This window comes from Hylobates moloch, unplaced genomic scaffold (genome assembly GCF_009828535.3).
Source record: "Hylobates moloch isolate HMO894 unplaced genomic scaffold, HMol_V3 SCAFFOLD_13, whole genome shotgun sequence".
Lineage (NCBI taxonomy): Eukaryota > Metazoa > Chordata > Mammalia > Primates > Hylobatidae > Hylobates > Hylobates moloch.
This window is the reverse complement of record NW_026652288.1, coordinates 74,398,944-74,415,668: the sequence shown is the minus strand read 5'-3', so window position 1 is coordinate 74,415,668 and position 16,725 is coordinate 74,398,944. Positions and strand designations below refer to the sequence as shown.

Sequence of the window (16,725 nt, the reverse complement as noted above, 5' to 3'; positions counted from 1 at the left end):
CCAGTTGTTCCTTTCCATGTTTAGTGCTTCCTTCAGGAGCTCTTTTAGGGCAGGCCTGGTGGTGACAAAAATCACTCAGCATTTGCTTGTCTGTAAAGTATTTTATTTCTCCTTCACTTATGAAGCTTAGTTTGGCTGGATAGGAAATTCTGGGTTGAAAATTCTTTTCTTTAAGAATGTTGAATATCAGTCCCCACTCTCTTCTAGCTTGTAGAGTTTCTGCTGAGAGATCAGCTGTTAGTCTGATGGGCTTCCCTTTGTGGGTAACCCAACCTTTCTCTCTGGCTGCCCTTAACATTTTTTCCTTCATTTCAACTTTGATGAATCTCACAATAAGGTGTCGTGGAGTTGCTCTTCTCGAGGAGTATCTTTGTGGTGTTCTCTGTATTTCCTGAATCTGAATGTTGGCCTGCCTTGCTAGATTGGGGAAGTTCTCCTGGATAATATCTTGCAGAGTGTTTTCCAACTTGGTTCCATTCTCCCTGTCACTTTCAGGTACACCAATCAGATGTAGGTTTGGTCTTTTCACATAGTTCCATATTTCTTGGAGGCTTTGTTCATTTCTTTTTATTCTTTTTTCTCTAAACTTCCCTTCTTGCTTCATTTCATTCATTTCATCTTGCATCACTGATACTCTTTCTTCCAGTTGATTGCGTCGGCTACCGAGGCTTCTGCAATCTTCACGTAGTTTTCGAAACTTGGCTTTCAGCTCCATCAGCTCCTTTAAGCCCTTCTCTGCATTGGTTATCTTAGTTATATATTCATCTTTTTTTTTCAAAGTTTTTAACTTCTTTTCCATTGGTTTGAATTTCCTTCCGTAGCGCAGAGTGGTTTGATCATCTGAAGCCTTCTTCTCTCAACTCGTCAAAGTCATTCTCTATCCAGCTTTGTTCCGTTGCTGGTGAGGAACTGGGTTCCTTTGGAGGAGGAGAGGTGCTCTGCTTTTTAGAGTTTCCAGTTTTTCTGCTCTGTTTTCTGCCCATTTTTCAGGTTTTTCTACTTTTGGTCTTTGATGATGGTGATGTATAGATGGGTTTTTGGTGTGGGTATCCTTTCTGTTTGTTAGTTTTCCTTCTACCAGACAGGACCCTTGGCTGCAGGTCTGTTGGAGTTTGCTAGAGGTCCACCCCAGACCCTGTTTGGCTGGGTGTCAGCAGCGGTGGCTGCAGAACAGCGGATTTTTGTGAGACTGCAAATTTAGCTGTCTGATCGTTCCTCTGGAAGTTTTGTCTCAGAGGAGTACCTGGCCAAGTGAGGTGTCAGTCTGTCCCTACTGGGGGGTGCCTCCCAGTTAGGGTGCTCGGGGGTCAGGGACCCACTTTAGGAGGCAGTCTGCCCATTCTCAGATCTCCAGCTGCCTGCTGGGAGAACCACTACTCTCTTCAAAGCTGTCAGACAGGGACATTTAAGTCTGCAGAGGTTCCTGCTGTCTTTTTGTTTGTCTGTGCCTGCCTCCAGAGGTGGAGCCTACAGAGGCAGGCAGGCCTCCTTGAGCTGTGGTGGGCTCCACCCAGTTCGAGCTTCCTGGCTGCTTTGTTTACCTAAGCAAGCCTGGGCAATGGCGGGCGCCTCTCCCCCAGCCTCACTGCCGCCTTGCAGTTTGATCTCAGACTGCTGTGCTAGCAATCAGTGAGACTCCAAGGGCGTAGGACCCTCCCAGCGAGGTGTGGGACACAATCTCCTAGTTGGACGAATAGGAACAGCTCCAGTCTACAGCTCCCAGCGTGAGCGACGCAGAAGATGGGTGATTTCTGCATTTCCAGCTGAGGTACCAGGTTCATCTCACTAGGGAGTGCCAGACAGTGGGAGCAGGACAGTGGGTGCAACGCACCGTGCACCAGCCGAAGCAGGGCGAGGCATTTCCTCACTCAGGAAATGCAAGGGGTCAGGGAGTTCCCTTTCCTAGTCAAAGAAAGGGGTAACAAATGGCACCTGGAAAATCAGATCACTCCCACCCTAATTTTAATTAAATTTTTTAAAAATCAAAATTACAGCCAAAATCCATAATTAACAAATATCAAAATTTTAAATAAAGATAATTTTTTTTTTTTTTTTTTTGCTTTGGCTCCCACATGACTGAGTATGGCACTAGATGGAAAGGAGGGGTTATGAGAAGACCATGTGATAGATATTCAGAAATAACTATCAAATATGCTAAGAGTAAAGAAATGTAAAAAACATGTACAGGAAAAAAACAGATATTACATTAACTTTGTTTTACCATAAAATTGCTAGTTAGAGCAGCTTTCATTGTAAGCAGAAAGACAGCAATCACAATAATTTCACTTTTTGTTGTTGTTTTGCAAAGAAACACAAAAAGTTAGCTTGTGATTGACTTAAAGTCAGTTTTAATGTATCACAGAACTTAGAAAATGTGGACCAAATTCCTTAGGGACAATAAGATTTATTTGGAAGATCTTTTCCATTTGTCTCCACAGGTTTGATGTGCCTCATTCATCTAAACATTGCTTCTGTTACTGCCCAGTGCTCTTTTATTTAGTTGTTTTGGATGAATTATTTCTAGGAGGACTTGAACCTCTGTAAAATAAAAGTATGTGTATTAGAATGGATGCTTTCTATGGTCTTATAATCATGAAGTTTTCAGGACAGTTCATCAGTGGTATAACAGGTGAGGTATTCTTACTTCTCCTTTGACTAATGTGTACTCACTCTACTCTCTCATTATGGAAAAACACACAGTACTCTCTCACTATTAGAGCAGTTTTTGGACCATATTTGCATAACTCAGTGATGTGTGAAAAATAAAGAGAGAAAAGAGTCTTAATTTTCAACATTTCATTTTTTTGTAGGAAGTTATCATTACTTACTCTTTTCAGGTTTAGATTTCCAAAGAAGTCATAGAATTTTGGTCACTTCTTATATTGTTAAACTGTTCTATAGGGTTTATTGTGTTGTACCAGGGGAAAGTACTGGTTTTAAAGCTAGGAAACATTAATTATGGCTCATTCTCTTTATATGTGTTTGTGCATAATTAATTTTAGACTTCTGGGTGTTGGTTTCCTCATCTTTCAAAAGTGACAGTTGGAATATGTCATATCTACCTCACTAAAATCTATGTAACTTTTTTGTAATTCTAGAAAGTATTACCAATCTCCACAACTCCAGAGATATAGAGTCACTTGCATATTTTAGGTAGATTAAAAAATGAAAAATAAACCCCTTACGTAATATTTATTTAGCTTTTTGTAGTTAATGCTATACCATCAGAGTGCCAGAGCACACGACCACATAGCAACATGTAACCTGACTCAACCAGTTACCTCTTAAACGAGGCTCAGCTTTCTCTCCTGAACAGGCAGAGAAACACAGTTTCAGTTCTCTTCTGTGGAATTTTATTCCAAGTCTGCCAAAATATCCAGTCATGTACAGTTGTCTACATTATCTCTCCTAACCTCTGAAGAATTATTCTCTTCAATTTTGGAAATAGTATAAAGTCTATTTCTAATATTTCTAGAGGCTTATTACAAGTAAGAATCCATGACATGTCTTGGGTGTGAAAAAAAATAAGATGTTCTTGTGTTTCCAAAGAGTTTATAGTCTTGTACAGCATCTCTTTATTGTTTTACCATACCATTGTTTCATCACACCATTGTTTCCTGTAGCAATTAACAATGTGAAATTAAAAGTGTATATAGATATTTTGTAAATGTTTCAACTTTTTCCAAATAGCTTATTCCTTTCTTTCATGCCCTAAATCAATAACTTTCAACTCTTTTTCTATGAAAAATTATGTTACGATGTTAAAGTTTACAAATAATTCTTAATCAGCATTTTTTAATGTGTCATTATTCTGATTTCATTTTTGTCTAGAGCTGGTGTTGGAGAGGTTTGTTGCTATTTAGTGGGTTTTCTGATTTTTGTGCTCACAATGACACTTCAATTTCCAAAAAGTCCTTCCAGCTTTAGCTTCCTGTTAGTATATTCCAGCCCCTCTTTTATTCCGAGTACCAATGACCATATAATGCATAAAATAATTTAATTTCTTTCAAAGGTTTATGAATTTTGTATTCCTTTTTTCTCCCTGTACCTTACAAAACAGTGTGATCAGGCATTTGTATTCTGACAGATCATCTGATTTCTGAATTGCGTTTGAATTCATAGTTTACAAAATATGTTCTGCAACTCAAGCACTAGGCAAATTTATTTATTCTATACCAAAACAAAACAAAACCAAAAACTAATTCTGCTCATAGTAGCTCAATTAATGTTGCCGACCAAAAATTGATTATTTTTTATAGATTCTCTCTTAGTAATATATTATTACCCAGCATGTCTAATGGTTTCTTAAATTAGCCTGGTTATAAAATGCATTGAAGTTTTATAGATTATAATTGTTACAATTAAAAAGATAACATTGTATAATTGTTTCCAACAACTCTTGGGCTTCAAACAAGTCATCTTGATGTATATTTGTATCCAAATGATTCTGTTCAGAATGAGATCATGATTCAGTGACCTCATTTTATACACAGCTTATGGATTCCACAGCTCACAGCTTGACTGGTTCTTATGCTTAGAACAGTTTACTTTTTTTCTGGTGGCTTAGCAACTCACTGGTGCAGTTGTTGGCTTGCCTTTTATTGTCTGCTTAAATATAAAAATTTCAGTTTGTACTGGAACTTTAAATGCAAGCATCAGAATGGAGTATTTACTAACCCTTAAATTTCTGGTAACCTACTTTTTACATCTTTCTGTAAAACACCATTTTAAAAATATAAATTTTACCCTGAATAGACAAATTAGAGCATAAATGTCATCAACACTTAATACTTTAACCAAATGATCAGAAGTAACATACACATTGTAATCACTAAAAAAATAATATGCATTAGTGTATGAAATTTCTCAGCTTGCAAGATTTAAAAGCAATAAAATATAGGGACAACAATAGAGGAATTTCCAATTCAAGTATTGTATGTTTTAATGTCCTAACTACAAGTACTGCAAATACATCATAGGAAACTTTATCATCCCTGAATAGTTTCCCATTTCGATGGAGGATAAACCATGAAAAGAAGATTATATAATCAAGGTGTAAGATTATCCAGAAACTAGCCTACAACAGGGGATGCAATCAAACCTTCCACTGAATTTCCTTACTGCTTTCTCATTTTACTGAAGCCATTCAGTTCACTCAGTGTCATTAAGTAAAATGGGGCTCAAAAGTCAGAGCAATTACAAGGGAAATGTTGAGAAGATTCAAATTTGTCCTAAAATGAGACCTTGGTCCTGATGTTACACTATATATTAGTTTAATGTGTTTAATTTAGCAACTGCCCCTCAGCAAACACAACATATATAATCAACTGGTTGGCCCTTAGGTTTCAGCACAACTCCTGACAATAACTTTACCTCATCTGTGTTCACCTAATGGGACTTTAACAATGTACATTGAAGTCCAGAGCTACCTGGAGTTTAATTACACAGATTTTAAGCAACTATTATGTGGGGCTAGCATCCAATCTTAGTAAATCAGCAGTTTCCTCTTAAGACTGTACTCCAAGTGTCATGATTAATCCTGAAGTCTGGGTGTCTATTTCCATTCTCCACATGGGCTCCTATTAAACCAGTTATTTGTATGTGTCTAAGCATAAGAATGCGTGTACATTATAAACAGTAAATTGTTCTCAGCAGCTATGAACAGGTGGTAAGAAATTCAAAGGATAGGGCTACTGAGATATTAGCCTTTAATGGAACTTCAAAGACAATTGCTATTCTAATAAACTAGAAGAACCAAAGAGAATTCTCATCCTCTTCCCTCATCTTAGCATTGGTCAAGACTGCTAAGATCATTCACAAACACTAATTGTTCAGAATTCTTTAATCTGTTTTATACTAATCATTGTAGTTTTTTAGATTTCTGCTTCTAAACCTGGCTGTCTATATTTTTGTTTGTTTGTTTGTTTTAGATTGCATTGTGAAATACAAATTCTTGATCTTTATCCCCAGAGGTTCTGCTTCAATTTTAGAAAACTTCAGTGTAGAATATCATGCCAATAAGATACAAGGGTTTTAATACATTTTAAATTTTACAGACTTAATTTTAAAATATGACTTACTCTCTTAACAGACATTCCCCATCTGTTAACCTTAAATTATATATGTATCCTTCAAGTACTGGGCCAAATATCTTTTTTTTTTCTAAAAATCATTCCAAAACTTTAATGTCAGACTTAGGTTTTGTATGTGTGTTTGATTTCATTTATTTGACACATACTGGCTTTATGGTTATCATGTTTTAGTATATCACAATTATAACTGCGACTTAGAACAAGACTATAGAAGGGATTCTTTTATATAGTATTTATACATGAGAATTCAATGTTATGCTTGATAACTTTTGAATGAGTTAGTGAATGAGGGTAGGGAAACATCTGCTCACCCTGAAAAACTATTCCAGAAATTCCCTAGATACATATAACATGACTATAGGTAAATCATACTGATTATATTCCGAACTTTGAATAATACATAATAAACAGGGCACTATACTCAATGAGAGCAGGTAGATAGGCAAATTAAAGGTCCCAAGTTATACTTTTACATTTGATTACGTGGAAAGACAAGTAGTCACTCATGAACATAATAACCTTCACCATTGATCTCTATGAGTCAAAGTCCCCCTGACTACAATAGGCAAAATTCCATTACTAAAATCATTTTCTTATTGTTTCCACATGTTAAATGCTTCCATCTGGCCCTTCTGAAATTATGTGAGGCTTTTCCAAAGGCAGTATCTCCTGTGAACCTCAATGTATAGAGATCAGACACCACTGAGATTCTCAAAGGGTATGGTATGCCCTTCGCCAGTGGTTTTTGACTCTTTGAATAAGAGGAGACTACTCTATAATATCCTAAAGAATATGGTTTAGAGTCTATTCCCTAGCCTTACAAGATTAAACCATTCTAACTCTTTAGTCTTTCTTTCCAAGCTTTCTCACCCCTTAATAAGCACTCTGCAAAGGCAGTGCCAGAATCTTTACTTAATATACTAATGACTCTCTTTGCTTACAAGCTTCAAGGTACTATTTTCAGCAAAAATTACTATTGTCTATAGAAATCCCTGAGACTATATTGAAATACTAGTTATGAGAGAGAACTTCTGTCAATAAATTGTCCTCTAATCAGCCTCCCATGAGTAGTCCAAAAAATGTTGATGATTAACTTCAAACATATTCACAAGTTCATGGTGAAATGTATTAGCCAAGCTTTGCATCACTTCAACATATAAAAGTACAAGGTATATCTATATTGAGACCTGACTCTTGGTAATATGGGAAAGCGATGACAGCTATTGAGGAAATAGAGAAATCAATAGCATAAAACAAATAAACTTACATGTACATTACATTACAGATGAAAGTTTTGCATCTGATAAGATGGCATTCTAAATTATAGAGACAAAAATTGACTCTAAGATATAATTTTAGAAAAACCATTCATATATCTAATTATATCTAGTATATCCAATTGGAAAGACATTAAATCCATATCTTACCCTATATACCAAAAATTCCAAATATATTAGAAATCTGTATGTAAAAAATAAAATTATACAATTACTAAAGATAGCATTAAGAAAAAAAAATTCTAAATATGATTAAACTCTAGACCCATGAAACAAATGTAAGACCTGAAACTGTAATTGTAGTAGAAAGAAACATTTAAAAAAGGCTCTACAACTTTGGTCTGGGAAATGATTAGATATATTCTGAAAAGCTCAGGCAACAGAAGTAAAAATAGACAAATTGGACTGCATCAAACCAAAAACTTCTGCACAGCAAAGAAAACAAAAGAATGAAAAGACAACTCACATACTGTGAGGAAATATTTGCAAATCATACATTTGATAAAGGGCTAATATCGAAAGTATACAAATAAACCAAACAACTCAATAACAAGATCCAGCAATCCCACGGCTGGGTATCTACCCAAAGGAGAATGGATTATTATATTAAAAAGATACCTGCATTCCTGTGTTTATTGCAGCACTAATCACAATAGCAAATATATGGAATCAACCAAAGTGTCCATTTAATAGTTGACTGGATAAAGAAAATGTGTCCACCAATGGATGATTGGATAAAGAAAAAATACATATACAATAGAATATTATTCAGCCATAAAAAATGAAATCATGTCGGGCCGGGCACTGTGGCTCACACTTGTAATCCCAGCACTTTGGGAGGCTGAGGCGGGCGGATCACAAGGTCAGGAGATCGAGACCACGGTGAAAACCCGTCTCTACTAAAAATACAAAAAATTAGCCAGGCATGGTGGCGGGCGCCTGTAGTCCCAGCTACTCGGAGAGGCTGAGGCAGAAGAATGGCATGAACCCTGGAGGCGGAGCTTGCAGTGAGCCGAGATTGCGCCACTGCACTCCAGCCTGGGTGACAGAGCGAGACTCCCTCTCAAAAAAAAAAAAAAATGAAAGCATGTCTTTTGCAGCAACTTGGATGAAACTGGAGACCATTATCTTACATGAAGCAACTCGAAACCAGAAAGTCAAATACCTCAAATTCTCACTCATGAGAGAGTGGGCCAGGCGCGGTGGCTAGCGCCTGTTATCCCATCATTTCTGGAGGCTGAGGCTGGTGTATGGCCTGAGCTCAAGTGTCCGAGACCAGCCTGGGCAACACGATAAAACACCGTCTCTTCTAAAATGCAAAATATTAGCCCGTATGGCGGCGTCCATCAGTAATCCCAGCTACTCGGGAGGCTGAGACGGGAGAATGGCTTGAATGCAGTGAGCTGAGATTGTGCCATTGCACTCTAGCCTGGGCAACAGAGCTACACTCCATCTGAGAGAGAGAGAGAGAGGAATAATAGACATTGGAGACTCAGAAGAGTGGGAGGATGGAAGAATGGATGAGGAGTGAAGAATAAGAAATTACTCTTAATAGATAAAATGTAAATTATTTTGGTGACAGTTGCACTAAAAGCTCAGACTTTATCACTAAGCAACTATATATTCCTGTAACAAAACTGCACTTGTATTCCTTAAATTTATACCAATCAAAAATAGTCAAAAGACCCGTGTAGGTATTTCTCAAAAGAGGACATACAAATGGCCAACAGATGAATTAATAATGCTAAATCTCACTAATCATTAGGGACATGCAAATTAAACCATAATGAGAAATTACTTCACACCTGTCTGGGATGGCTACCATCAAAAAGACAAAAGATACATTTTAGTGAGGATAGAGGGGACAAAATTTGTGTACATTGTTGGTGTGCAGTAAATTAATATGGTCATTTTGGAAACAGTTTGGAGGTTCTTTCAAAAACTAAAAATAGAAGTACCATATAATCCAGCAATCCTACTTCTAGGTATATATCCGAAATAATTGAAATTAGTATGTTGAAGGGATATATACACTCTCCTGTTCATTACAACATTATGTACAACAGCCAAAATATGGAATCAACCTAAATGTTCATCAAGAAATGATTGGATAAAGAAAACATGGTGTATATACACGATGGAGTACTATACAGCCTAAAAAGAAGGGGATTCTATTACTTGCAGCAACATGGATAAATCAAGAAGATTTATCTGTGCTCTGCAATTGGGTGGGGTTGCTAGCTGGGCTCCATGATCAGGCAAAGCTGAAGGCTATTCTCTGTGGTCTGCAGGATAGCCAGCCTGGTGTGGCTCCAGGTTATACTCTGTGATTGATTGAGGTCAGTAGCTGGACTTCCTGCTGAGGCATAGCCACAGATTGCGCTCAGCAAATGGATGGGGCTGTGGGCTGGGCTTCACTGTTTATTTTTTTCTGCAGGACAGGCTCCACATGCAATCCAGATAATTAGCTGGACTCTCTGATTGTGTGGGCCCAGGGTGGGCCCCACAGTAAATCATGGTTATTGGCTAGGTTCTCTGTCTGGGCAGAGCTGTAGACTACGCTCCAATGTTTGGTGGGGTTTCTGTTTGAGCTCTTTGGTCAAGAGTGGCTAGAAGCTATGCTTTGAAAGTAGTGGGGTTACTTGCTTAGCTCACAGCCTAGGTCAAGCCTGCACTCTAAAGCTGGGCCAGGGTGCTGGCTACCAACCCAAGCTGGTCAGAACTCTTGAGTGTGATTCCTGATATGATGATGCCATGGTTCAGCTGTGTGGGTGGTTGAAGCATCTGACTTTTCTCACTGTTTACACAATGCTTCTAGCAAGAATGTGGTGCCATTACCAAGACCCAGTGCTGGCTGTTGTAAGCCTTGTCCCTGTTCTTTGTTTCTAGCTGACAAAAGGTAGTCTAGCCCTGCTGATTTCACAGATTTCTTTGTAAGGCAAGACAGAAGTAGGCCTCCCGGGAAGTTCCTCAGAATGGTGAAGAAGCTGAATGTATGCCTTGGGCTCTCTTTGTTCTACTGGAGGAAATGTGGGCCTAGGGGAAACCTCTCAGTGTGGTGCTCTGCTTGCCTGAGGAAGAGGCAATGCCATCACAATAAATATGCTCCTCTGAGCCCTCTTATGTGGCTTTTGTTAGGTTTTGTGGTCCAAGAGGGTGCTTCATCTTTATCCCCAGTTTCTGGGATTTTCACAAAGACATTTTTTGTCTGTGAGTAGTTGCTATGTAAACTCTTTGTGAGGAGGGCTAAAGCTAGGGACCTCCTATTGTGCCATCTTGCTATTTTCATCTGCTCTAATGAGAAAGATTCTGAAACTTCTCCAGTTTCTAGTTGTCCTTACCATCTTCACTATTCAGTTAGGAATTTGCTCAGATAGACGCACAGATTGTCTAGTGTCATTTGTTGGATCCCAGAATAGATTTAGCCCTTATCAATTTTCTATTTTACCTGCTACTTTGAGGGGAGGAGAAGATCTAAAGTACATTTTTTTCTTTGTTCGCTTGTCTTTTAAGTTGATGTCCCTTGGCAAATGACTCTCAACTAGTCACTGCTATAGTCTGGCCCTTAGTGGCTATATCTGTTGGTCCTATAAGCCTGAAAAGGAAGAACAGCAAAGTGTCTCTAGAGCTGGGACAGGCTCTAAACAAGGTGATGGAAAACACTCAAGAGAGGAGCTGAGGTGACTGTGGGCACTCTCCACTGAGGCCTCCAATTCTTGAGGCTTAACATGTCTGTGAGACTATATCCCTGAGACTGCAGCCCAGTGAAGAGTACTCACTCTGTTGCAGACACAGCACTGATACACAGGTTGGTGTGGAGTGAGGCTAAATTCTATATTTTTAAGTCAAAAAGCTACTGGGAAACATTGTCTACAGTAAGACTTTTTTTGTAAAAAAATATAAAAGGTGTACAGTGGTGAAAAATGTATGCATTTTCTTGTGTATGTATAATAGAAATGATGATAAATGAATGGATATATTTACCTGTGTAATTTAGTTGGAGCTCAGTTGGGGAAGATAAGAAGAAAGATGCTACTCTAAGTCCTGTATAACTGTTTGCATAATTTTGACTTTAAAAACCATATTATGGTTTATATGTTCAAGCAAATCAATCAACAAGGATGGCAGGAAAAAAGAAAAACTTCATACTGAATATAAACAAAAAATTGAATATGATTTTATATAAAATTCTAACATAATCACAGAATTTTAGAAAAGAAAGAACTTTTAACATGTTATTTTCATTGTATATCTTTAATTGTATATATTGTGAAGATAAAACAACTACAAAGATAATTTGCACTTTAATCAGTAAGGCTGTTTTTGGTAGTGTCACAATTCTGAAACTATTTTCTGTCTAATATATGATTGACAAATAAGCAATATACTGATGTCTAGAAGAATTAGATGTTTCCAGATAGGAGAAACAAGACACAAATATTAAATGAAAAAAGATAAAAAGAACTTTATAGCTTTGGATTGGAAAAAGACTTATCATTATTAACTCAAAATAACATAATGTGATGTTTGGTGTGATATAATATAATCTATATCCTAATAGCAGTAAAAAACAAACAAACAAAACCAACCAAATAAACAACACCTAGGATCTAGATATTGATTTCTAAATACTATTTTCCATGGGAAGGAACCAAGGATCATTTGGATAATGCCACTTTCTAGACTGGTGCAAGGGAAGTATAAATGATGCATAAACCAACTTTCTGTGTTATAAAAGTGTTTAAGAAATAAGGAGATGTTTCTAGCATACAGGAGCTAGCTTGAAATGTTTCCCATTGGCAAACATTTGTAAATATGAGTGGAGCATTTATGGATGTTCATTTTATTAGTTTTACCAGTAGTTTGTGTGTTTGAAATTTTTTCAAATAAATACCTTGAAAAATTATGAGACCCTTTAATAAGTGAGCTAAGACCATTCACATTTACAGATAGAAGTAAAGATTTGTTATAATTTTTGCATATTATATTATTATTAAAATGCATATTATGCTATTTTTACTGTTTTTGCCTCAAAGTTGCCTTTTAACTTTTAGATTCTCAGGGTATTTTTGGTTCTGACAGTTCAATATTTGTGCTAATGACTGACATTATACTAATATCTTTTATAATGTTTATAGTGCATTTTTTACTTAAATTTCTAATATTCAATTTTTATGATATAATGTCACTTTTTTCTTATTAACTATGCAAAATGATTTGGGTTTATTCCACTTTCTATGTTGTTTGTTCTTCCTCTTCATCTCTTTAGTCATCACATTTCTAATGTGTAAAAATATGATATCTCCATATTTTTATCCTACAGGTTTATCCAGTTTTATAATTTTCTTTAAAATAATTAAATATAATCATGCTTACTATCATATATGTTGCCAGTTTTCTCAGTCATTAATGGGTTGCTTGAAGCATATATTCTAGTATAGTCATTTGAAAAGGTCTAAGACTATAGCTCTTTTCCAGTTATTGAATGTTTAAAACTCTTCCAGTAAGATTGATATTTGGATCTCTTTTTCTTTTCTTGTGTTGCTTTAAAATATAACTTCACTGTTACGTTGTTTTACGTGGTTTTGCCAAGAAATCTGATCCTAATATAATTTTATTTCTTTCAGAATATACTTAGAATTTCCTTGAAATTCTTCAGTATATTTTTTCATATTAAATTACTAGAACATTTATCAGAAATGATGACTTAACATCAGATCTCCTGAGTACATTTTGAATATGGAGATTCAATTTATGAGTATGTGTGTATATTTATGGAAAGATAGTTTGCTTGGTTTATATTTTTAAAAACTATTCCAGTCTATTGTTTTGTTTTTCTTTTACATAAAATCTACCTACAGGTACACTAGGGCTTGTATGCTTATCTTATATATAGATCATTTCTGTAATGCTTTATCTTTTCTAATTTTTGTACTTATTGCAATTTTCATTTGTTCTTTAAATATTATTTACAACTTTATAGATATATTTACTCTACCTATCAAGGATTCAATTCTAAAATGATATTTTTCTTTTCCCTTAATTTATTTTCTTTTCTTAAAACTTTTATTTTAGATTAAGTGGTACAGGTACAGGTTTGTTATATAGGAGTCCCTAATCAGGAGGTCCTCCCATTGAAGAGAAGCAGGAATTAAGACCTGCATGGAAAACAATCTGGCCACTTTCCATGAGGTGGTTGCACTGTGCTGAGGATCTGCATCAGTTTCTAATAACTGTATACCCTCCAGAGTTTGAGAGCAGCAGTGGCCAGGACTGTGGGAAAGCAGAAATGGCAGCCCAGTGGGGAGTGGTGGCTCCCATCTGTAATCCCAGCACTTTGGGAGGCCAAGGCAGGCAGATCACTTGAGGTCAGCAGGTCGAGACCAGCCTAGTCAACATGGCAAAACCCTGTCTCTACTAAAAATACAAAAAAATAGCCAGGTGTGATAGTGCGTGTCTGTAGTCTCAGCTACTCGAGAGGCTGAGGCAGGAGAATCGCTTGAACCTGGGTGTCAGAGATTGCAGTGAGTGGAGATCAGAGATCACACCACTGCACTCCAGCCTGGGTGAAGGAGCAAGACTCTGTCTGACCCCAACCCAAAAAATAAATACAATAAAATAAAAAGGCAGCCTTCTTCTCTCTCTGGGAAATTACTCCCAGGGAAATGCAGAGCTGCTACTGGCCCAAGAGCCCAGGCAGGGAATGGCTGGAATCCTATGCCAGTGGGCCTTATCCTCCAAGATGCAGTGGAAGCCAGATCTTCAATCTCTTGCTACCCAGTCCCTTGGAGTTGGCTTCTTTCTTGGATGCATGCAAGGGAGCGAACTTCCCTCATTGCCAGAGCTACAGCTGCTAATGCCAGGGTGCCTGGAGGTCCAAGGCCCCTGGGATTCTATGTATGCCAGAGTGGCAGCTCTGCCCAGACTCCACATAGCTCTCTGGGTCAGTCTGGATGCTGCTGCAATGTGGACTCACAAGGTGATCTCCTGAGCCCAGGGTGGCAATGGTCCGTGGCAGAAGCATGGGTCCACAGGGACTCTGACTCACTCACCTTTTCATGTGATGAAGTGGCCTCCCGTGGCTCTGTGCCACTCCTGGGTGGGAAGTAATCTTGTCTCCCTCCTCTCCATTCTTCTTGGGTCCAGCTGTTTCTTTGATCAATCCTGTTGTATCCACCTGGCTGTTCCACTTGAAGATCTAGTATTTACTTGCCACTCTATCTCCTCTCTGTGAGATCAGTGCATACTGGCTCCTCTTAGTCATCTTTGCACTGCCCTAATTTATTTTCTCCGTTTGATAAACTACATTTTACATGTACTTGTCAGGTCCCTTATGGGGAGGTAAGTTTACTGATTGAAAATAATATGAGATCTTGAGACATAGAATATAAGTATTTAGGACATAGGTGAGTCTGAGATATTTGAACCCCACTTTCATTTATCTATTAAAATCTTCAAAGAAGCAATAATTTATTAATTTTTAAAAATAATTGATTTAATTGATTGTGTGTCAGTTGTGTCATTTTTCTGGTGGTCTTCCTGTTTTCACTTACGCAGTTGCAATCAGGATAAGGCAATCAGGATAAGGTAAACATGGGGTTAGGCTTGGGTAGGGCATTTGGAAAGATGGACCCCTTTTTCATTATATTCATTCTTCCTGACCTACTTTACAAGATGGAACAGAGCAGAATTTTTGAGGTTGCAGGGGAAAGCTGTAAGGTCTAGGATTCTGAATTCATGCAACATCACTTCCACTATATTCTATTGCTCAAAACATTCAGAAAGCCTGCAAAGTTTTAGAAAAGTCTCATTACAAAGTAGTATATGTACAGGAATAGGAGGAATTCCTTCGTATTAAACAATCTGTCCTTGACTATCATACACACACACACACACACACACACACACACACACACACACAAAGTCATACTAAAAAACAAAACAGTATAGATTAGGAACTCTTCCTAAACTTCCCTTGTTAGAACAATCAAAGCCCTTCTAATTTCAGATAGCCAGTTTTTTTTTTTTTTCTTCTGGTTTTCTATGAACTTTTGGAACAGGCTTCCTAAGCTGAGGATGTGTGCCCTTAGCAATCACTGCCATAGTTTCACGTTGCATCTAGTTCCATCTAGACCCCTATTGAGACATAGATGTCAACACTGCATTGCATGGAAAAACTGCATAGCACAGAAAAGTTCTACTCTGGAAGAAAGACGATATACCATAGAGGTATAAGTACTTACCAATTTTTCTTGGTAATAACTAAGGATCATGTAAATGCTAAGAACATCAATTAAAGCAAGGAAGATAAAATATAAATGTCAATTTGGGCAGATTCAGTAACATGAATTCACTTTCCTGAGATTTGGAAGTTAATGTCTCTGATCTGTAACAAAGAAAAACTATTATATTGATCTAGTTTAGATTCATTGATGGCCTATATTTAATAAACTTGAAATCAGGGAATGTCACTAATGAAGAAAGCAGTCCAAAATATAGGAGATAGGAATTTTAAAATAAATTTATTATACAATTTATGGCATATAATAATCATGTAGAGGATATATCCATTTACTATGGCTTTTATAATACCTAGCTCACAAATTGAATTTGACTCCACACTTAGTCTTTTAGACTCTTCCAAGCTAGTTATGTATATATTCAGTCACACACAGAATCTTTCCTCAAAAAATTTTGATGAAGACTTTAAAAGTTAAATCATGTTAACTGGTTATCTCAATAAATGTAAAATACATGGTAGTTCTTTTAATCACAACATTTACACTAGTGCACAAATAAAGGAAAGAATCACCAAGGCAAATTAAAAGAAATAAACAATGTTGAAGGATTACATTACTGAATACTGAGACATTATAAAATTGTAGTAAATATGATAGGATAGTATTTGCTTATGGATTGAAACAGATCAAAGTAATTATATTGAAAGTTCAGATATCATCCATAAATATATGAACATATGATTTATGCTAATTGGATGCATATAGTAAAGAGTAAAAAGGGACTGTATTTTCAATAAATATTTCTAAGTCAATTGTGTATCACTGTAGAAAAATACATAACTTGATGCTTATCTCACACCATACATAAAAATGAAGTCAAATGGATTATAAGTGTGCATATTATAGGTAAAATAAAAAAGCCTCTGAAAGATAAATATAAGAATATATTCATGACATTGATTGAACTTTTTAATAGAACAGAAAAATTAATAACCATAAAATAATATATTGGTAATTTATTTGACAAATTATAGAGCTATTTACTGAAACAAAAAACGAACAAAAGCAAAACAAAGACAAGCTACATCAGTAAAGAATAAATGATATTGATTCTTT

At 36.6% G+C, this 16,725-nt stretch overlaps 1 long non-coding RNA gene across 2 annotated transcripts in view; it reads right to left on the bottom strand.

The window, feature by feature from the left end:
• Positions 1–2,391: 2,391 nt before the first annotated feature.
• Positions 2,392–16,725, bottom strand: part of LOC131381033 (uncharacterized) — a 163,039-nt gene continuing 148,705 nt past the window's right edge. For both annotated transcript variants that reach the window (XR_009209446.1, XR_009209447.1), the window contains exon 5: positions 2,392–2,538. This is a non-coding gene — a long non-coding RNA (uncharacterized LOC131381033). The remainder of the gene's footprint in view (positions 2,539–16,725) is intronic.